At 42.1% G+C, this 22,954-nt stretch overlaps 1 long non-coding RNA gene across 1 annotated transcript; it reads right to left on the reverse strand.

The window, feature by feature from the left end:
* Positions 1–4,428: 4,428 nt before the first annotated feature.
* LOC141748543 (uncharacterized) lies at positions 4,429–10,848 on the reverse strand. The gene is made up of 3 exons (XR_012589019.1): positions 9,675–10,848; positions 4,748–4,874; positions 4,429–4,519 (listed from the first exon to the last, which is right to left on the reverse strand). It is a non-coding gene; the product is annotated as an uncharacterized LOC141748543 (long non-coding RNA).
* Between the last annotated feature and the right edge of the window lie 12,106 nt (positions 10,849–22,954).

A 22,954-nucleotide genomic window follows, 5' to 3' on the forward strand; every position in this document is an offset into this window, starting at 1 on the left:
GGTCACAGCCAGAAGGTGGGAGTGAAAGGAATCAGGAAAAATGTTTAATCAATGCCCTAAGAAAAACTTCCTTATAAAAGTCTTGTTTTCTCAATTTCTAAACAGTTCTCAGCTGGAAATTCAGGTCCAAGTTTATGCCTTGACTTTGGACCAGCAAACAGCAGTTGCATTTGGAATTGGCGTTACAGGCAAGGATTTTTTCAGTTATTCACTATGTAGTGGTTTGTTTTAAGTTCATTGCTTATCCAGAGGATGGATCCCTCAGTATTTATGGGCAAAATTCCTGTGACTATGAAACTGCTGGGGATTATCCGACCTGCAAGTGAAATCCAGTTCTGAATATTTATATGATCCAAGCAAACAGTCCATTTCACTGAACAACGTTCAAATAGTCATCGCTTGGCAAAATCTCTGCTTATGCTTTTGCCAGCTAAGCAAACTATGCCTGTTTACTTGCCCCACGCCCTACGGTGTCTGCAGTGACATGTGGACGAGCTCAAGTTCAGAGACTATCAATCTGAGATTTTAGCAGGTTATACATGTGAGAGTTCCAGTAATTTTCTGGAGTCTCCAGATTAATTCAGGTGTGAGATCATCTTTTTTTTTTAAGCTTTGTTGCAGCCTGTTGTCTTTCCATGGGTATTCAGAAGGGTATGTAGTATGGAATTCTTCCCCTGTGAGTACCTCATTAAGAATAGCAATTTGTGTTCTTTTTTCCTCTGTGTTTCAAAATAAAGCTTATGTCCTGGTCTGCTGCCCTCTAAAATCAGCCATTGCTTTTCCCTTCATATGTGATAAAATACCATCTTTAGTGGAGATCTGATCACTCTCTCAGCTCTTCATATATTTTCTTAGATCAAGGTGTGTTTCAGCTCTGGGAGAAAAGATAACAATTTTCCCATACCCAAAAGAAGAGTAAAAACCAGTTAAAAAAAATCCTGCATTCCTTCTGGATGAAGCTGCTGTCTCCTACAGCTGCCTGTGCTACAAACTTTCAAGCAATCTCTAGGTCTCCTTTAAAAAGGGAAAAAGCCTTTTTTCACCATTTAATGTTTCTTCCTGGCTGCAGCTACTGATAGTTTTAGGCCCTTTGACGTGTTGAGGTAAGGACATTTGCCGCAGCCTTGGCCCTTACACTGCCATATCAAAGGTGAACTTTCTATGGAAGAGATTGCGTTTAATTTGGGAGGTATGAAACACTCTAGCACACGGGCACCTGTTCACTTGTGTATCTGATGATTTGCTCTACAAAGTAATTTAGCGTAATGCCCAGCCAATTTTTTCTACCCTTATCCTCAAGACCAAGGTCCAATTAATTTCTGTGATGTATGATCAGAAAGTTAAGTGCACGTGCATGCTAGAAGAACTTCATTTTTTTCTCCAGGCTGAAGAAACAGCTAGCCATTTCAGGATGATTAACAGATGCCAAAGCTTTTCCTCAGTGATGAGAAAGTGTGCAGCTTTATTTTCCACTAGGTACTATTCAGCTGTCAAGAAGATAAGACCACGGTGTTCTTAAGCCATAGTAAACTGTTGTTAAATAGTCTGACCCATATCTGATCAGCCAGCTCTTGCCCTTATAAGCAAAACCAAACATTCTCAATAATTAGGGCTCAGCGGGACTAGTCTAAGCACCATGAGATCCTTTTTAAGGTATGTCCATTTGGATTCTTACAGTTTATGTACCTGTCCCCTAGGCTGTCTTTGAAAGATGTCATCAATTATTACACAGTAAAAAACACACTCGGAGGTGCATGGACACTGAATACATAAGCAGACTCTCTTCTTTATTCATACCAGGCAAAGCTTTATGTCCTGAATAAACCAATGAAGGAATGAGATGAGAAAGTTTTGTTCAACCTAAGGAAGAGGAACACAATTTAGCCCTTTGATTTAACAACAAAATTGACTGACTTATTCTCAGTGAATGACGTGGTTTGAACGGTGCCCTCAGCTGGACAGGGGAAGTTGCTAACCCTCGTGAGCAAGGGTGCTGGGGTGTTACCCAGACCAAACATGTAACACTCATTCCTCACGGCAGTAGAAGCTCATCATGGTTTATTTTAGTTAGGTCGTGTCAGTGCTGGCTTTTATTAATTCACGTGATTCTCACATCTGAAATAGAACGATAATATCAGTGACACGTAGTAGTGGATTGGCTCCTTTAAGTGTTTACCTCTTTGTCGTACAGGAGCTATGTCCCTTGACAGTGTAATTGAACCAATGTTTTGCTTCAGCTGATTTCCATCCACAAACTATTTTGGAGTTCAGAGAAGAGATCACCTTAAACCATTGAATTCTCCACTTTCACAGTCAATTAGTGATGGCTGCCAATATGGAGGAGGGCAAGGGATATGGGCTGCCCTTGAGAAAATGTCATACTATGCTGATGTCATAAAATAATAATACTACATACTAGGCGTCATTACTTTCACTAGTACATAAAGGCAGCCAGGCACCAGAGCTACTTGGCTGTACTGTTTACACAGGCTGGGTCAGGTAAAACTGTGCTGCTAGAAATGCAAGTTGAACAGCCTGTGCCATTTGGACAAACTGAAATCTAATACCACAAGGTTAGAGTTTACGGCATTAGTCTTCCTATTATCCAGTCCTGATTCTCAGCCTGCGCAAATTGGCCCAACTGCTTTGAAATCAATAGAGCTACATGGGTGCGTGGTGCTTTCTCATTTTATACCCTGCGAGAAGCTGGCCAACCATTCCTCTGTACGTCATTCAAACGTGGAGATATATACGCCTATTAATAGCCTATTGAGCCACTCCGAAACTTGTAACAGGCTCTGTATTCCCAAGCCCTTAGGAAAATCTGCCTAATCATCACGCAGGCGATAATTAAGCCCAGTGATACTCAGGCAGACCGAATCATAAACACAAAATCCTCCGCACAGAATTGTTTTGCTATTCTCTGCGTAGGATAAAACACAAGAACTAGTGGTTGGCTCTTGCCTCCGTACTATTTTTTTTTTCTGTAACATGACCAAACTAATTAGCTAGATCACACTCTGACACCTATCGAGCTGCAAAGGGGAAATACATATTTTGTTAAAGGCAAAGAACTGTATGTACCCAGACAGATGGTAGACGTGTATCGGTTTCCTCCTTCTCCTCTTTAGTCTTTTTTTCCTTTTGGTTTAAGTCACCCAGACCTTGTCTTTTCAGTAATGTCATAATCAGCAAGCTGAAGGCAAGGCTGCTGATAATTGTTCTTTATGTTGCTCTTTGTTTAGTATCTGATTCAATACATCTGCGTGGACACCATTCCATCACCTTCTTAGTAACAAAGGTGAAAAAAATCAATGGCAATCAGATTACCTTGTTAACAGAAAGGCTAAAGGGCCAGTGTGTTAAGTTCACAGTGCATCACCTTTCATTTAAAACATCTCACTTCTGGGGTTTCTGTTTTATTTTTTTATTATTTACCCTTTATTATTATTTATAGCACTGAGGGTTCCTCAGTATACCTTGACATAATTGCATTAGTCTTCCCCTAGGTTAGGCTGGGCAGCTGTGACAGCTTTTCTGAGGGATGCAGTGTTAGTTTTGATGAGGCAGCTCTGTCTGCAAGTCCTCGCTTCACACGTGGTTCATAACAAAATCCAGGAAAGTCTGAAAACCTTGTGTAATTGTGTGTTGGGTGTTTTTCCTGGTCACCTTCTCCTTTCCCCCTTATTCCCTGGGATAGACTCAGAGGCACAGTGTGACTTACAAGTTGTGCTGGACAGAACGGCCATTGCAGAGCACCAGCTGTTTATTGAAGGAAAGTAGAGATTTTTAGCAAACAGGAAAAACAAAACAAACCCAACAACAGATAATTGCAGGATACAGTGCTAGCAGCCTGTGATTCCCTGGGCACCCGAGTTGTAGGATTTAGGGCTACGACTGCAATCTGGACTAAAGAATCACTCTGATTGTTTGTAGTTCATAAACTTGCTGTGTTCCTTTTAAATGACTAAAAAGATTTATTAGAACCATTCTTCTGACGAGAAAGAGTTTGCACGATTACCTTATGCTTTCCTCTATAACTCAGTTGTGTTCCCGCCTGCACCTCCAAGTCCTTTCTTATTGCTGCCGGTAAATACGGGCGAGTTCTGTTTCTGGATCAGCTACGTCTCTGCTATGGATAAAACAATTCTTGTGGTTTTGCTGGAGACTCTGTTAAATCTGTTGGAATCCTTTCTGAGAGATATAGAGCAGCGCAAACTTTATTAATCAGGCTGGGGTATCACAATTTGCTATTATAAATATGAATGAGCAGGGAGTGTCTCCTGCAAAGAGCTTGCTGTCTTTGTAACTGTCAATCACATGAGTCATTCTCATGAGCTAAGAAACATTTTAGGGTGGTTTGGAGTTAGGCTTTTTAACGGCACTGACTTTTCCATAGTTTGAATAACAAAACAACTAGTCTCGTACCTGTTATTTCATCTGTCTTCCCAAGCTGAAGTTGTGCTTAGGCAGGTACTTTGTGTACATCGGCTGGCGAAGAATCATGTCCAGCAAATCCCTGAGGGAAAACAAGAGGCAGGACAGAAAAAAGCGGATGACTGATTAAATTCAACAGGGTCTTTATTTTTCATTCCTTGAAAAATGTTGTTCAAGTATCTTTTAGCTCTAACTGAATTCATGTAACTATTAGAGACCTCTTCACCACAGATTCCCACAGCTAGAATCATTTCAATTAATTAAGTGTAGCAGAGGTTAGTAACGATTTTAAGTTGTGGAATGAAATTACCTTAAGAGATTGCAAATTCCTTGTGTGTTTTCTCCTCCTTCATTTGGGTTATAGCCATCAAAATTATAATTTTGGCAATGGATTAAAACCAACCACACATCAAACAGGCTTCAGTCAAAATCCAGACCTTTTTTTTTAAGGAAAGATGCAAAAGGAAAGTAAGTAATTCAGAAATGTTTGTTTCTGCAAGTTTTGTAAGTGTTGCAAGTCTGAAAACCACAAAGACGACCATTCAGCAAATTACCTATATCAAAAATAGTAGAGGAAATAGACATTCAAAAGCGATGAGTGATTTCTGACATCTAGTGCAGGCAAACATCTCCTCTCTGGGATCCCAAGCCAGCAGCATTTATTGGATCCCAGCTCCAATTTCCCTAGTATTTTTCCAGTTGTGAGTTTTGAAGGCCTGAGGTATGTTCCCTACCGGAGACAAACATGCTGCATCAAGGTCAGGAGGAGGAACAACTTCAATCTGGCAAAGAAGCCAGGGCAGCTTCAGTGCTCAACTCCTCGAGCAGACAGCGGAGAATTTACAGCCTCAGCCTGCTCCAACCTCCCCATAATTACACACGCAACCCTACACCCCTGATAATTACCAGCCAGGCAACAAGTTTCCCTCTGGTCCCACATAAGGAGGTCTATTTTGTACCCGGAGTTTTCAAATGGAAAAAAAATCCCAGCTCTGATGGGATTTCAGGTTACCCAGCTGCACGGAGTCGTAAGACCCATGTCTGGTTTGAGTGTAGCATGGGGGAAGCGGGAGAGGGGAGACAAAAAAGAGGGAATATGGGTAAAAAAAGGCAAGAAAAGATTTGATCCTGCAAAAGGGGGACCCGTGTGGCTACAAGGAGCTGCCTGTGCTGTGTAGGGTCAAGATCTCAGCTTGGGTGAACGGCAGGAACGGCGATCATCTGCTGTGTAAACCAGAATAACTCCTCAAAAAACTCTTAGCACATTACATGGTACTTGTGCGACTGATATAGAATTTCACACCTGTTGGACGCATTATCCAGCCACCAAAGACAAGAGCAAGGTGTTTAAGACAGATCTATGTGGGGTGCAATATCTAAGCTTTACACATTTTCCTTACTCATTTCATAGAAGACGCTGCATTGTGAAGCACCAGGCACTTTTAGGAACCCATGGAGAAATGTAGGGTGAATAAAGGGCGCCCTTGCCCTTCCACAACACAGTCTTTCAAGGACAGAGTTGGTTTCTCTATCAATGAAGCTTTGAAAGGAACTTAGGATTTATAAAGTGCACTGATGGCGAAAGCAGCAATGTCCACAGGAGTCTGATTTTCTGGCTCAGGGAACCAGGCCCTCCAGAGGCCCTAAGCGCCTTCATGCCAAAAGCCTGGAACAAAAGGACACGTTTCTGTGTGAAATCTGTCTCTTCCCACGCTTTGCGCTTGCTAAGATGCAGCCTTTCAACGGGGAAGTGAAAAACACATGTATTTTACTAATTAATGTAAACTACATCAACCTGGGAGGGTTTGCAAGTGGGGGAAATGCAGCTCGTAGGTGACTGGTGTTTCTGATTACACCAGGTGAGATATATTGAGTGGTGAAGCAAATAGCCGTGGTGGGTTTTTGTCTTCTTTTTCTGTGACAATGCTGTTAGCTAGGGAGCTCAAAGCAAAGACTGTTATGGTGAAAGGAAGATAGAAAAGTTCCTGGGACAGCAAAACTAAATCTGGTTGAGGATTATCTCAAAAGGTTTGTATTCGAGTGGTTTCTCTAGAAAATGAGAAACAAATAGCTCTTGTAGAGGGGGAGTCTAGTGGTGGGACCTGGGCGTCCGAGCAGCACGGTAGCCTGGGCTATAGAGCTGCCTTAAATGGGGCTATGGAGCCTGGGAAGGAGCAGGCTTGGTGCTCTCCATGGAAGTGCATGTGCCAATACAGTATGAAAATTAGATTTATGGTTCTTGCTGGCTGAGCCAGAATCATACATGCTACGGAGATGGTTATGGTGCTCCTGGGGTGGAGAGGGCTGTTGGAGATGAGGACCGTGGTGTATTCCTGTACGTGTCTAGCACCCTTTGTGCTGGAGGAGCAGAGGGGCTGGGCATCCCAAATCACTGCAATCTCCAGCCTTGATGCCCAGCCAAGTTCTGTCCTCACTTACACAATGGCAATTTAGATTTTGACCAAAGACTTAATTTATTATTAAGGCCATATGTTTCTCATAACTATGAGTTTTTTGTCAGAACCCATGAGCATTAGGGGCTTTTTGTCAAGAATAATAGAAAATTCCCATTGAGTAGGATTCCACTATGTGTTGCTATTAACTTAGCTCCATATATCTTCGAGGGTGTGGAGAGGGAGGGCTTTAAATATTTTTAAACAATCCATGTAAAAAACTTTTTCTTCCCTTAACTTTTCTCATTACAACTTGATATTAAACTAAATAGTTTTATGAAACTTACTTCTTCAAATTAAAATTAATATGTTTCCATTTTTACAACCAAGCCACAAATCTTTATATTTTTGGAGCCAAGAAAGTGCCAAAATACACTTACTTAAAAAAAAAAAAAAAAACAAACAAAAACAAACCAAAGTTAAAAATAGAAATGGGTTGGGGTGGTCTATATTTGAACCATAACACAAATTCAAAGATCTTGCAGGCTAAATTGTAATGATTATTGTGTCTGATTTGATCAGGGATCTATGTAGGGAGGAAAGAGGAAGAAAAAGCAGAGACTGAGACGTTTCCCTCCAGTAAAGGGTGATATTGCTGTGGAATTATAGTAGTTGGTGATGATGTGCAAGGCAGAAAAGACTTCAGTTGTTTCTGTTGCAGGTTTGTTGCAGCAGTAGGTTAACTAGAGGAAGTCTTGAAGATGTATTACTATCAAGAAGGAGATGGAAATTACTCTTAGTCACTTTTCTGATGGCAAGGGTACTTCAGTAATGACTGTTTAAAAGCTTGCTTCATAGGGTAACCCGGGTATTGTGTACTTCAAACTGGGGTAGTAGGTCACTCAAGGTAATGAGACCTCCATAGAGGCAACGTGAACCAGGGTCCCACAAAAGCCTAATGACACCAGATTTAATTGGAAGACTTGGTTGGTGAACCAATAAAATCCCTTAACCATAAGTAGCAATATGGGGGCTGGGGTTCTGCCCGCAAGTAATCGCTTAATGGTGTGAAGCATTGCAGAGAAAAGCCAAAGTCATATTTTTGCTATTAGAGCAGACAGAAATCAGTTCAGTTGCTTTCTTGTTTGGATATTCTATGCATTTAAGAGATTAGATTAATAATAGTCTAAACTGAATATGCTGTGGCTAGGCTAATCTTTAAATATGTTATGGCAGAGCAGGCCTGCATCTTAATGTGGGTTTCGGCTTTGTCTTACATAATGGAAATATTTGCGAAGTCTGGAAAGCCACAAACCCCAGTATTGGGATTTATTCAGTCTCCATAATACGATGCTTTCCGCCCTCCTCTTAAGGGCTGTCGTACGCTTATATTTGTATTATACTACTTTTCAACAGGTGCTGCTGCTGCGGATAAAGGGACTCCACATTACATAGTTTCACAAAAACGTAATCCTCAAATGTGGTGCCTCGGCTGTGCTTGGCTTGGCACTCTTTCAGGCACAAGGTGCCCTTGGAGGATGTGGGCTGTCTTTATCAAAGAGGATGCTCCCTTTGGGATGGGGGATTATCTGCACACACCTTCTGTCCGACACAAAGACCCAAGCACTCATACTTGTCTGGCTGGTGACCCAAAAGCAGCTTTAGGGTAGACCCATGTCAAGCTCTGCAACCTATTCTTTATGTTTTCCATGCATTTCTGTTTATAAATTCCTTGCATAAAACACCCTCCTCTGTACTTGTGCCGTTTCTTGTGTCCGCATGCTGACTTGTGCCTTTTGCCTCTTCCTTCAACCCATTTCTGGAGGGTGGGGAAAAAAAAAAAAGTACACTCTAAAATCATATTGAAAAGTTATTCTAATAAGGTGTTTTGTGGGAAGGGTTTTGAGACCATTTATTGAAAGACCTCATGAAGTGCATATACTTTGAGGAGATGTTTGGCTTGCTACCCATTAGCTTGTTGCTGAGATGTTTTTTGGTGGCAACTCTTCTCCGTGGTAGGGGATGACGCTCAAAGTAGATGCATAAAATAAAAGAATAAAATTATTTTAATCACAAAACAGAAGATACCGACACTAAACTTCTTTTTTTGTTGTTGTTGTTTTTCTATGCAGCGTATATGGGCACACTGCTACCTCCTCTGAGGAGGAAAAAATGTGTTTATTGGGGCACCTAAGGTGTCACCTTCTTCGTATATTGGTGACACCAAGACAAGGCAGAAGGTTTCAACCTGATGGAAAGCATTAAAAAAAAAAAAATCCATGGAAGTTATGAGGATGAACTTTCAAAGCTTACACAAGTGTATCTGTTGTGACTTGCCCAAGAGCGGCCAGGAAAGCTCACGTGAACACCGCGACAGTGCCTGCTCCCTTGGCTTAAGTGCTCTCAAAGGCTCACCCCCGTGCTAAACAGCTCAGTGTATGAGAGGAATGATATTTCAGCTGTCAAAAGCAAACAGATTTTTTTGTTGTTGTTGTTTAAATTTTTGACTTTTTTTCCATGCAAGATCCCTAACTACCGCTGCATGCGTACGCATGTCTCTGAAGCTGCCATATTGCACAATGTATTATCATGGTAGGTCAGACTAGAGCTACATTGCCAATACTATTCCAGTAAGAGAGCTGGCATGAAGAAAAGATGACTGAATTAGTGGCCAATTGGGACATTTTCTGACCTACTCTTTAGGAACCAAGTCCTCTGAACTTTCCCATTATCCTTCGGCTTCATCCTTTTAATAGGGACCAAATCTCCATTAACAATTGAACACCGACAATAAGTGCCATCAGGAAAAGGAAATTCAATTTTAGTGGGGGATGACAGCCTTACCTTTTCGCGCTTAATTGGCCGTATTGTCTCCAAAAGTTAATTGGTTACTTAGTCCAGGTAGTTAGTAAAATGTTTAGCTGCGTCAAAAAGCCCAGGCTCCTACTGTTAATGGGGCATGAAATGGAATGTTTGATACTGCAAATAAAATCAGTGATATTCAAGGATGTTATGGTAGGTAATGCGTTGAAACTGCCATTTAATGGGTCCTGGAAGATTAGGGTAGTGTCAGCTGGAACCGCCCGGTCTCTTTTCTGACATTGTTAGTTGCCTCTTCATTTACTTAACGGCTGTCTGCACTGATTACATAGGCATAAAACTCCCTACAAAAAAACAACAGAGACACGCTCTATTAGCAGTCCAATTAGAACTATTTGCATATTACAGTTCATTTCTGCTTAAGTGAATCCCTAATACAACTTTAGGAAAAAAAAAAAAAATCCTATTGTCATTTAAAAAAAAAAAAAAAGACAAGAAAAGAAAGGAAAAGCCTTAAAGGTGATCGTTTCTCTACCTCTTCGTTCTCTCTGGATAAATTCAGTAAAGGTCCATAAAAAATAAGAGGTGGTTGGGCAGCGGGAGATTTCTCTTGCAACCTTAGACGATGATGACTTTTTTTAATATACCAGTAAATTAATGCCAACTTTTTTTACATGGCCACTGTGGAGGTTTTTTCCTAGATTGTTTTTCAATTAATATTTTTTTTTTTTTAAGTTTTCTTTAAAATATCTGAAGGTAGATGTTAGATCAACCTTCACCTTGGGTTTCTGGAGCTAAACAGCTAATGTGTCTGGGAATGGGCCTCGGGAGGAAGCCCGCTCGATGCTGTGCAGTTCACCTACCCTATTAGCAAATGGTGGTAAATGATCCCCCCCTCCGCCTTCTCCCAACCTTCGCCCACCCCCTTAGAGGCTGGAGCTAATAGGGAGGTAATACAGTCTCTCTGCTCCTCTTGAAAACACTTCTGCCTAAATTTTAACCTGTCGTCAAACAGAACAGAGGATTTGGTCGTGAACTGGGACAGGTGAGAGCAAATGCCTCCAAACTCTCAGAGCTTCAGAGGGGTCTTCTCCTGCAGGGAATAAGAGGATTGAGCTAGAAGTGGTGGCGGGTGTTTGCCGGAGGCCTCTTTTGGCCCATGTGTAGAACGGGAAGAACACCAGCCGAATGGCCAGGTCACCGTGGGACTTTTGCCGAAGCGACAGCAGCGCTTTGAGACCTGCGGTCGCGGCTGCAACGGCAGCGATGGCGCTCGTACGAGCAGCGAGTGAGCTTATGGTTTTTGATGCAGTGCCCTTCAGGACTCTAAGGTGACTGCTTCCTTAAAAAAAAACAAACAACAATATTGCTGGTAATAACAGAAGAAAATAATTTCCACTCTCCCTTCTAATTTCAGCTTTCGCCTAGTCTGCTCAGCCTGGTAAATTTAAAGGCCTCTTTTTAAGATGGTAATTACAATTTGTGCTCACGCTTGCCCACGAGGTGGATAGGCTGTTTCTCCTGTGAAATAAAAATGCTGATTTTTATTTATTTTTTTTTTTTAATTTTTCTTCGCCCCCCCGCCCCCCGCGCCGCTTTCTCTTCTGTTAGCACGTTTCCTGGGGCCCCGCTCTCATGAAAACCTGGGGACTCACAACCAGCCAGAAGCTTCTCACCTGCCTCTTGGTTGGCTGGGATACATCTCCGAGGGTCTCCAAGCCGGGCTGGCCGGGTGGGAAAGCTGAGTTGCTTGATTGGTACTTGGATTAGAGGCACCTAGAGGAGCCCAGGGGAGATCTTTGATGTTCAAATGCTAATGTAAATACCGACAGAGTTATTTCCAAAGCTCGCACAGCTCAATTCCTTTTTACATGCAGACCTAATTTCACAGGTCAGCCAACCCACCTCCGCTATTATCTGGATTTAGCGATTAATAGAGGATTTCAGTAGTTGACTGTGACAAATAGTGGCTAGGGAAGGGAGGGAGTGAAAAACTGTTCTAAAACAAGGAAGGTTTTTAACAGGTCCTTCTCCCCGCGTCCATTATTTTTATGCCGACACGTAAACAGCTGCAAAGCAACCCAGAACCGGGAAAAATCTCTCAAGGCAAAGAGTGAAATTCTCAATTTCTCTCTCCCTTCAATGCCTGCCTTGCCCAGGAGAGGAGTCACAGCGTGCGATATGTATTGTTTTTATGCCCTGTTGGGTCCTTTGTATCCAGCCTCCCGCCGTATATCTAACGCTCATTCACACTTACCAGAGATGAGTATTTTCAGACAAAACTCCGGCACTAAAACTCCCGCTGCCTTCCCGGGCTGGCCAGAGGCAGAGGGTGCAGATGTTGGGTGTGGGGGGGGACACACACGGCCCTCGGCCCCCGCATACGCCCTGTGCTCCCTGCCAGGAAAATGGCTTTCTGGAAAAGGACTGCCTGCTAATAAAACGGACCTAAATCAGTAAGCAGTGATTAAGGATCGGGCAGTGCTTTCTGCTGCCGGTACTTGAACACATGCTTTTCTCTCAGGAATTAAAAAAAAAAAAAAAAAAAAAAGCTCTGAGTTATTTTGAGGAATAGTTTCTTGCAGATGAGGTGAACGAATGAGAAAAGCAATAGTTGGAAAATATTCATTTTCTTTCTTATAAAAGAAAAAAAAAAAAAAGAGGGATGGCAACCAAAATTGCCTCTTTAAATAAAACATCAGCCAGGAATGCAAACTCTACTCTGTTTATATTTTTTTATATTCAACCTCTACTCTGTCTTTTTCTTTTTTTTTTTTTTTCTTTCTTTTTGTTCCTGGTTCAATGTCATGCCTAGTGGAATAGCAATTCACAGAAAACGTGGGATAAATCATTAGTTCCAGTTTATTCTACTTTTTATTTACAGCGAGAATTTCCTTACCGCTGAACTGAATTGATTACTGGCACGGGATTATTTAATTATTAGTGTGGGACTACTTGGGCACTGCTGTGCCCTGGGGGGGAAGGTGGTGTTTTGGATGCAGAGGGATTGGGTAAAGGCCCGATGGGCGGCATGGGAATGGGATGGATACTTGAATTTTTCCAGGGATTATTCTGCAGGTAACTCCAGACTCAGGAAACCCTTATACCTCTTCTTTTCCATTAATGTTTTTAATGTGAATTAGCAGAGACCTCGTCCATTTTAAAAACGCTGCTGCACTATTAGTTACTTGCAGAAAACCCATGTACTCAGTCATTTGTTAATCATGGTGGTGTTTTCATTTATTTTTTTTCTCTTTCAGTGAGGGGGGAATCAAGTTGCCAGTTGCACTTCGCATTTGTGATTAGGTTCTCTTACCCATCCTCCCGGGATTTCCAGTACTGAAACAGGAGGGATTTTTCTTTTACTTTTGTTTGTGTGGGGTTTTTATAACAGTACTGTTTTAAAAAAATCCAAAATTTGACACTGAAGATATTTGCCAGAGACTTCAAAAAAAAAAAAAAAAAAAAAAAAGAAGAAAATTTACTTTTTGTTACCAGTTAGAAGTCTGCATCACAAACTCTGGTGAACTTTAGCTGTCCGCTGATGACCGGTGTGCCTGCGAGCCAAGAAACTTGCCTAGTAGAGGGAATACGTGGGCTGAGCAGCTCCGGGGTCAGCCGGAGCCGGGAAATGCAGTGTCACAAGAAAAACAATTCGCTTGAGCCCCGCAAATGTAAATGGGTGCATTGACATCCCTGGGCCTGAGTCGAAAGCTGAGGGTGGGTCGTTCCATCCCGGTTTCGTGCCTGTCTTTTAGGGAAAATCAGAGCTCTTTTATGGTTTTGTTTGTGTAACCGAGAGTCGTCTTTCCCTGGTCTTCGTTTGCCCGCGTGGGGCTGGGTTTTGACGCTGAAGCCCTGGCTCTAAAGCACCCTTGTCCTGACCTGGCGTTTAGCAGCAGGATTGCATTACTAATGAGAGCATGTTTGAGCGCAAATAAAATAAATACATTTTACAAAACTCAGGCCAGTTTCAAATATTCAGGCAGCTGTCTCTGCCAGTCACCTGCCAGTTTATTGCTTCAAGTCCTTTCCTCTGACTTAAAATCCTCTTAGCTCAGGCATAAATGACTTTTGTTGTTCCTTTTTGTTTACTGCTTTGGCTGCACACAGAACCCTTCTTGGAAATCTCTTCTTTCCCAAGTATGCTACTTTGGCACATGAAATAATTTGGCTTTTTTTTTTTAAAAAAAAAAAAACACCCCACAACATTTCCAGTATTTCTGGCCCTCTGGAAAGGAAAAAAAACAAGGGAAGACTGGATTCCTCACTTGTTGAAGAAGTGGCAGAACAAATCTGTTCGTTAAAGAGAACACAGAGTAGGGGGAAACGCGATATTTCAGACTCATTTTTGTGTTGGGGCATATCCTTCAGGACCTTTCCCAGTACTGTTTGGGAGAAGGGGGCAAAAAGAAGAAAGAATTTCTTTTTTTCTTTTTCCTTTTTCTCTTTTTTTTTTTTTTCGTTTAGTGATGAGAATTCCCATTTGAGAACACTGCTTTACGTCCAGGCTCCTGACCACAGCATGTCCCTTACTTCCACAGCTATTCCCTCCTGTAGGAACTTCGGTTCCATTTCTAACTAGCAAGCTCTTCTGGTATATGTATATGTGTGCGGGCTCACATAAATAAATACATTCCCTACCCTTCGTAATTGCATTAGTAGTTTCCAAACTTGTTGAAACACAGGCTCCTTGTTAGCTCCCCTGAAGTGACAGTGAACGACTGTGTTTTCATGAGCCACCCTCAATCATCTTTATAATCAAAGTGGTGACGGAGACAATGCTGCCATTGACCGCGCTGAGCACTCTCTGAACTTTGCGGACCCTTTGGGTACATCTTCCAGCCACGCTCCTCCGCTTTTGCCTTTTTAAGTCACAGTGAAGGCTTATGCTTGCTTCAGTTTTACGGCAATTCCCCCATGTCCTATGATCATCTTTTTTGCACTTCCCTGGGATCCGGCCGGCGCTTCCACGTGTCCCCGCTGATGCGGTGTCCAGCGCACATCACGGCATTGTAGGTACACTTATAACAGAGTTTTGGCAGACAGAGCTCTTTGGAGCCAATGGCAATTTCATGCACACGCATCCGAAGGCATAATTTGACCCCAAGGAAGCCTGCAGTTAGACATGGATAGCAAGCATTTGATTACCTGTGTGCACCTTTAATTATATCAAGGTGCATGTAATTAAAAATGAAGTGCCTGATTCACCGCTACGTTACTCCATTTCATGCTGGAATAATTGAAATGAGCAGGATTGTGCCCCCGTGGAAGTGGTGTAAAACTGCAGCGAGAGGGGCATAAAGGTGTCCCCTAGTCAGTTTTGGGAGAGTTGGTGAGTCAGAGTCACACCTTGCGGGGAGGTTATCTTTCCGTGTAGCTAACAGAAGTCCATAGCATGAGCACACACGTAAACACACGCTACGTTTTAGTCATTGATTAACCGGTCTCGTGACCTTTTCAGCAAGAGAAATAATTGGCAGTTTTAACCAACAATAAATTGATCCCATTATTCAGTATAGAATATTCCACTGATTTCAAAAGGGATGCTTATTAAAGAGGCCAGCTACTTTCTATCAGTGTCGTGCATGTGTAAGTAAGCAGGGCTATTATATGCCATCTATGACAATGGCAGGACAAGTCATAAATACAAACATTCACACACAGCCAGGTCTCCAAAGCTCCTGTTTGCCAATTACAGTAATGCTGATGACATATCTAGTTTAACGCACGCAGCATTAAAATAGTCCCCCCTTTTCTAGGAAAATCTAATTACACCAAGCCCAAGCACTCAATCAAACCTGTTATTCTGTGGCTAAACAGCCCAGTGTTAATGCAATTTGAGGAGATCCAGGCCGTGACTGGGAACGTCATGTATTAACAATATCTAATGGGAGCTCCCGTAGGTAAATGAATATGCTAACAAGCAAGGTCGCTGCTAAATCTAATATCTTTAAGCTGTTTAATTCCAAACAGTCCCTTAATAAATCAATTGACCGGGAGAGCTGATGCCCCTATCAATTATTCAAGAGGGCAAATAAATATTTCAGATGATTTGATAGGAAGGCTAGTGCTGGTCTTATAGAAAGCTTTGCATTTCATTAGCCTCTTGCTAAAAGTTTTATAATGTGCGGAACAGTGGTGGTTTTCCCTAATCTAGAAACCCTAAGTGTGAGGAAGAAGAGACTGAGGTGTCCTGCTTCGGCCGCGTAGTCTGCCAGGGACTCGACGACAGCTGACACGGGAAGAGGTGGGAATAGTGTCAGGCTTCCTAGGGACAACTTCTCCACCCCAGCAAATGATCGGGAGGAAAACCAGAGCGCATTTTCATTTCTGGGGAATCCAAAAGAAAAGTAATCTGAAGAAGCTGGGATTAGCGGTTAATACCATGTGCCATGCTGCCTTTTGTAAATGGGGGAAGTCATTTGTGTTTGCATTGGATTATTTGTGTGTTTATGTTAACACTGAGCCATGATTCAAGTTTGCCAAATGCAATTCCCTTGAAGGAAAAGCAGAGTTATTAAAAGAGGTGCTGCCTGTAATTGATCCGCATTAAGTGAGTGAAGCTTGCAAAGTGCTCAAGATACTTGGATGGAAGATGCCAGGAGTGCAAAATATTATTCTATAAGAGCAAAGTATTATCATTGTATCTGAAAAATTGCTGATCATTGAAACATGTGGTTTATTATAAAATCAATAAAGATAAAGTTACAAGAGAAAGGGAGAGAAAACGTACCTGTCGCTGGAGAACAAAGAAGAGGGAAGTCCCTGAGGAAGCGTCTTGTTTAAGTGTGTGTAAATTCGCTTGCCTCTGTCCAATCCATTTATACCACTAATACGGATTAAAAGTCAGTGATTACTTAGATAAGCATTTCAGTTTATGAAAAGAAACCCGTGTCATAAAAAAATAATCTATTGTTCTGCAGTGCATCGCTCAATCAGAATATGAATCTGTGTCTCCCTGTGATGACAAGTCAGGGTCTACGTTCCTGCCATAACTCTCCCACCCAAAGTGTCTCTTCCATAGAGAGGCCCCGATAGGAGCAGGGTGAAGAAATAAGCTTGGGATGTAAGTGTGCTGGCACCAAAGTCATCAACACTGAGCCTGAAGCCTCCCACTGAGTCTCATCAGTATGGAGGACATAAAAAATGAGATTCTTGGAACAACAGTGAGCAAGGAGGTCTCTGCCTGGCATGGTGCTCGCAAGGGAGTGCAAAGTCCCCAGTAGCCCCCCCTGGGTTCATGTGCTGATGAGGAGGGAAACTCGAATCCTGCTCCCTCCTGAATTACAGGCTGGATGGAATTCCCCGAAGGACGGTTTGCAATTTCCTCCCCACTAATGCGGCCCTGCACGAGGCATTCTCTGCAGGGTGAGGGAGAGGAGTTCCAGCTACAAAAGTCCTGTTGCTAGGAAGCTGGTTTAAAAATTAGATGTAAGGGAAGTTTTTAAATCATTCTGGACGTGTAAGAAAACACTACACTTTCCGAAGCTTGACTAGAAAAGCATCTGACACTCCAGACTGGCTCCTCAGCAGAAATAGTCTGATTTACACCTCCTCTAGAACGGGCTCTTGGTTTCTTCTGCTTTTTCTCCCTAAATAGCAAGATCCGTATAAAAACCACTGAATGAGGATCTTCTATGGCAGCAGTTTTACATTGCAAATTACTCAATGAGGTATGAAAGAGACATCTCAGCTGCGCGAAATCATAATTTAAATGTTAGGTTTGCCTTATTTTCAGCTTCATGACTCAATGGAGTAGATCCTCTACATGGCATTGAAAGTAAAGTCTGGTCAAGTTTAAAATCAGATTCAGGGATTTTAACTCATTCTTAAGTATCCTTTTTCTTCGTCTCAGAATACCATGTTATCATGTGTATGCTGAAGCCGCATCTGTGTGCCACAGAAAATTTCACGGCAAAGTGGGAAAGGGAATTACTCTGCACGTGGAAAATATAGAAGTAGCATAGGATATTAAGACACAGCGGAACTATTAACCAAACATAAAACTTGAATCCTAGAACGCTTTTTTATTTTAAGTCCAGTTTCTACTTGTTTCCAAAAAACCCCCCACCCTTTCAGGAACAAAATCTTTGCTTGCGTGAGAATATACGGCTCACATAAACACATGTAGGAGCGGGTCTATATTCCTGTTTTCAAGAGGGAATACTTTTTCAACCTCTTGCAAAAGCTATTTCTTTTAGAGGGGACAGCATCTCTGGCAATTTCTTGGAAAAACGGGAGTAAAGCCATATGGGAAATTGGTGCAAGAGGGTTTTTTATTTTTCTTTTTCTATTTTCCATTAAAATAGGAATTCTCAAAACATGTGCTTTGGTTTCAATTTATGACAGGTCTTTGAGATCCATCTGTCCCTGGGGACCTCAAGGGCAATATTGGTGAGGATTTTATGAAAATGTTGGTGCAGAAAATTATATGGAGTTGTTTATTGTATTGAATCTTGTGTGTCTGGTAAGGGATTGTGGAACAAGTACACTACAATCAGGTCTAGTGATTATTGAAGCCTTCATGTTTCTTTTACTCCAATAATTTTAGACTTCCATGAAGGTCGGGGTCTGTACTAGTGGGATTTTCCACTTAGGCTCTTCTACCTATGGGCTAAATATACGCAACTATGCTGGTTTGTCAGCAAAGCTTCCGCTATTATTATGAGACTTGTTTTGAAAATGTGGCCCCTCGCAGAAATACATGGAGATGCTGTTGATGTCACTTTTGTCCTTTTGTTCCTTTTTTTTTTTTTAAAAAAAAAGAAGAAATATATAGAGAATAATAATGAGAAAGTGTTCATCTAACTCATTCACAAGGTTCTACCTGCCATCCCTTATGCTCAATGAGTATGTGAGGGCACTGTTAGGCATATGTGCATGTAAATTACCTCTAACTGCACATCTCTATTATAGGCAATTACACTAATGTGCTGGAATGATACATTTAGTGTCTTCAGAAGATAGAAGCTGGGTGGAGGGCAGGCTGATTTGAAGATCAATCTGGATGAAACAAAGAATGGTATTTATTTGGCAGACCACTGGGGAGAGCTGGCTAAAACTGCAGAATGAGATAACATTAGCCATTTGATAAGTGAGGCTTGCAATTTAGGAGTCTTATTTGCTTTTAATTTAAAAAAAATAATGTCTGTGGATTTCTAGGCTAAGATTGGGAACTACTACTCTCTGTCTGTATAATAGCTATCTCAAGCAGTATGAATTGGCAACCAGGAAACGTGACAGGTATTTGGGTGTGACCTATGCAGGCTATATGTCTATTCAGGTGTCAAAATCTGTGCTCCCTTGCTCATACGTGCAAGGCAGAGCCCCCGTGGTGACTACCCATGAGGAAGAAAGAGCGATGCCACCATTGACTATGTGGTTGCCCAAAAACCTACAAAGTGTCTCTTTTTGGGCAAGAGGAATTCAGTGTGCTTGCCTGTCTGTGCCTTCAACATGGAGAGTTTAAATTCCTGAAATACTCTTTGCTGGACAACTCTTCTCAGCTAAAAAGAAAAAAAACTTGAACTCATAACAGAAGCACTTTTCGGTGGCCTTTGTTCCAGCCTTTCAGTGCTGGGCAGAATTCAGGGGACTTTATTTATTGGTGCTTGAATCTCAAATGCTTTACTTGAAAGTTATGGGAGGAAAGTCCTCTCCGCTGGCAACACAGAGCCTTGAGGTGTGGAGAGAGAAACTTCTAGATTAAAAGCACCAGCTCTCCCCATGACTTTCCCTTCCGCAGTACCACCATGACTATGGGCTGCTTCTGCTACTTGTTCATGTTCTGGCCTCTCTCTTACTTTCATTTGGGAAGAAACAGAGGAAAGTTGCATGAAGTTAGCTATGAGGGTTAGGCGAGTGACCTGCCAGGTGGTATCACTACCTGATATTGATACTATCACATGAGTTTTCGGTTTTTATAATTGCTTTACATGTGGTAAGTCTTACAGCAAGCTTGGGACAGAGACATTTCATACTATTGGTTTCTATTTCAAATACACAAACTTTAGATGGCAGTGACATATGAAAGATTATTATCTGATAATATAAAATACCTTGATCAGCACAACCTATGCAGGTAATGCATCCCACTGAAAGCAGTGAGCACGTCTAAGTAGAGAAAACAGGCTCGTAAGTGAGGGAAAAGTAAATAGGAAAAAGTAAGCAATCTAGTTGTCTTCTACCTCTATATTATGATAAAACATTATGACTAGTTTCCATGGCAGCTTAAATAAATCCCGCACTCTACAACTTAACACAGGGCGCCCTACATGTACTGCGATGGTCAGAAGTGATGATCATCATGATGAGCCATTTTAATAACAAAAATGTTTGGTAACCCTGACTGCCTGGGGGTGACGGAATGAGCAGACTTGCGAGGGACACTGGCCGGTGCGATGTTACGGGGCACAGGGCGCAAGGCACAAGGTCAAGTGGTGAAACAAAGTCGTGCGTATTTGTGGGCTGCAGGGAGAAAAGGAAAGGGTGGGTGGAAGGAGAAGAAAGACAACTCTGCTCCCAATGTGAATAAAAGTCTAAATATTTTATATGCTTTCTGAAGAATTTGGGAAATTTTATACCAAGGACCTGCTTTTTACAGGGATTTGCTTTGCATCCTACAGGCTGCTTTGAAGAGTCTTCCCGTTTTGTATTTGGCTGCACCATGAGGGGATTACTTTCTGGTGCTTAATAAATGCAGAAAAGAGACTCGAAGGGCCACGCACGCTCCCCCACGCACACATGCATGCAACTTAGATGTCCAGCAGATAAGTGCAGTATTTTGTTTACAAGGAGATATTACACTGGAAATCCTATTAGCAATCAGACAGTCTGCTGGCTGGATTTAATAAACTTCAACCAAAGGAGTTATTCAAGCTGGCATATTAACCCCTAAAGGCTTGGTTTTACATTGTAGGTGCACCCCAAACTTCCACCTGCACTGGTGGATCTGGAGCTGGATGCACTGCGTGCGCGAGCTGGGGTTTTGCCAGTCAAACTGTTTAAAATCAAGAAAGAAATTCATGGAGAAACTCATAGATAGGATGATTTTATTACATCTATGTCTGCAACGCAGGGATGTTGGTGCATCTTAAATAATGCCTCGTCATCACGAAATCTCCCCCCAGCCCTAGGTCTTAGTCCCATGGAGTCTGGCACTGTGAGAGGGATGGAGGGACATATCCCTTTTCTAGGGAGCAAGGCTGTGATTTGGAAAGGGGGTATGGGCAGACGGACTCCATCCCCTCAGCCTCCGCCTGCGTAAGACTCGCTGCGCTGTCGTAGCTTAAAAAGACAACAAGCAGATGGAGAGCAGGGAAGTAGGATGCAGCATACACAAATTAAAAAGTCGCAGATGTGGTAGACGCATATCCTATTAGTTCTGTCTAGAGTTGGTTGAAAAACGCAAGGGATAAAAATTCAGATCGTTGCTGAAAAAAATAGTGTTGAGACATGAAATCCTTTTAACCTCCTTCCAGCTTTGCCTTGTGTCATTTCGTTCCCCTCAAGAATGAGGATGTACGCAGGTGAAAGTGAGAGGCTGAGGGGAGAAGGCGCTGTGAAAGGAACTAGATTGTTTGAATATATGAATCTCCCATGTGTGAGATTTTTTTAAGAAGTGACTGGGATGCTTCCATCCTACAACCTGTTGAGTATTTGTTCTCTTAGGTAATGTCTCCGAGAAGCCTGAGATCTCTAATCAGATTGGAGATTTTTATCTTTATTATCTTCAGGGATTCATTAGGCTAACTGATAATTTAGGCTCCGGTCCTGAACAAGAGAATTCAGATCTGAATTTTGCTTTGGTCAAGTGTTATCACAGGATCAGAAAATCCTGAAATGGTGCAATGACTTAGGTGTTTTTTCTTTTACTTTTTAAACTCTCTTTTGGGCTTTTATCTGTCTTGCATTTTGAGCTATTAGCAGTGATTACACTCACAGTTTATGACTCTTTCTCAGCTTATTTAAACTCAGCCCTCTCCCAGTCTGCGTTTCTAACTGCGTGTCTTTTCCTGAGGATGAATCACTTAGCACCACCGCTCTGATTTTCACTCTCCTTCACTCGCTATGAACCGAGTTTGTTTGACAAATTCTAATCCTTTTTGAAAATACCTGGCTTAGTTTTATAATATTATTTATTTTTATAGCCGAAAGCCCAGCAGGTAAAGAAAAAAATGAAGACAATTTGGTAAATAATGAACACAGGGATGACATATTGTTTTCCTGCAATGAGGAATAAATGCACTTTATTAAGTGACCTTTCCTCTAGTGGCTGCCAAGAAATTGGAGATAATAAAGCTCTTACTTGCAGAGGATTTTAGTTGAGAGGGGGTATTGCTTAAAAAAAAAGGTCCGTTCCTTTATTAAAACCTTGTTGCAGCAACATCAGTGTCGGCCAAAGTGTGTTATTGAGACTATTTGTGTTGTGGTTTTGTCTTTTTTTTTTTTTTAATTTCTTTATTCTTCTAAATCCTCTGATTCAATTACTGTGGCAAATGAAAGTTTAATTCCCCACTCTGATACTTTTCTGATTTGCAAATGTTTATTCCGGGTCTTACTTTCCTCTTCCCTGTCTTTTCGGGAGGCATAGCGTGCTTGCTGTGAATTGCCCCGGGGCTGGCGTGTGCGTGTGAGTGCCAGCTGCCGGTGTTTAGCCGTTGATTCCATGTATGATCATCAGCAACTTAATCAGCTTTGCATCTAAAGGGGTTACTGTGACTGATGACCAACGGGAATCTTTCCGCTGTCGCAGTGGAAAGGGTCTCAGTGTATTAAGGGTCTGATCCAGAGTGGGAGGGATGGCTGGGAGAGGGCGAGGGGCTCTGTGCCTGTGTGGTCTGCAGGATAGTGTCCACTGTGCAGGAGGGTGAGGGAGATGCGGGAGCTTTGGGGTGGGTGATCTCTAGGAAGGATTCCATCCCTCTTGTAGGGTGTGCCCAGAGTGACCGGACCATTTGCGCCCACCTATAGGCACCCTACGTTTGCGTGTTTTAAAGGTTTTATATGGCAGGTAGGAGATTTAGCTCCAGGACAAGCTTCCTTCAGGTACTGTTGCGTTACCTTGCCTGAGAGAAGGGGAAGTATTTGGCCCAATAACTCTACAGATACTCTTGGGCTTGACAGAACAGATTCTCTTTGTGCACTGTATTTCTTTCCACACCTTAAAATTTAAGGGTATCTTCCAATGGCGTTTTCCGCCCATGAAACCTACACTTAGGGCTCACAGACATGGGTCAACATGAGCTAGACACTTCTTCTCACAGGGCTAAACAAGTTCCTTAAACGTCAGTTAAGGATGG

Source organism: Larus michahellis, chromosome 9 (genome assembly GCF_964199755.1).
Source record: "Larus michahellis chromosome 9, bLarMic1.1, whole genome shotgun sequence".
NCBI lineage: Eukaryota > Metazoa > Chordata > Aves > Charadriiformes > Laridae > Larus > Larus michahellis.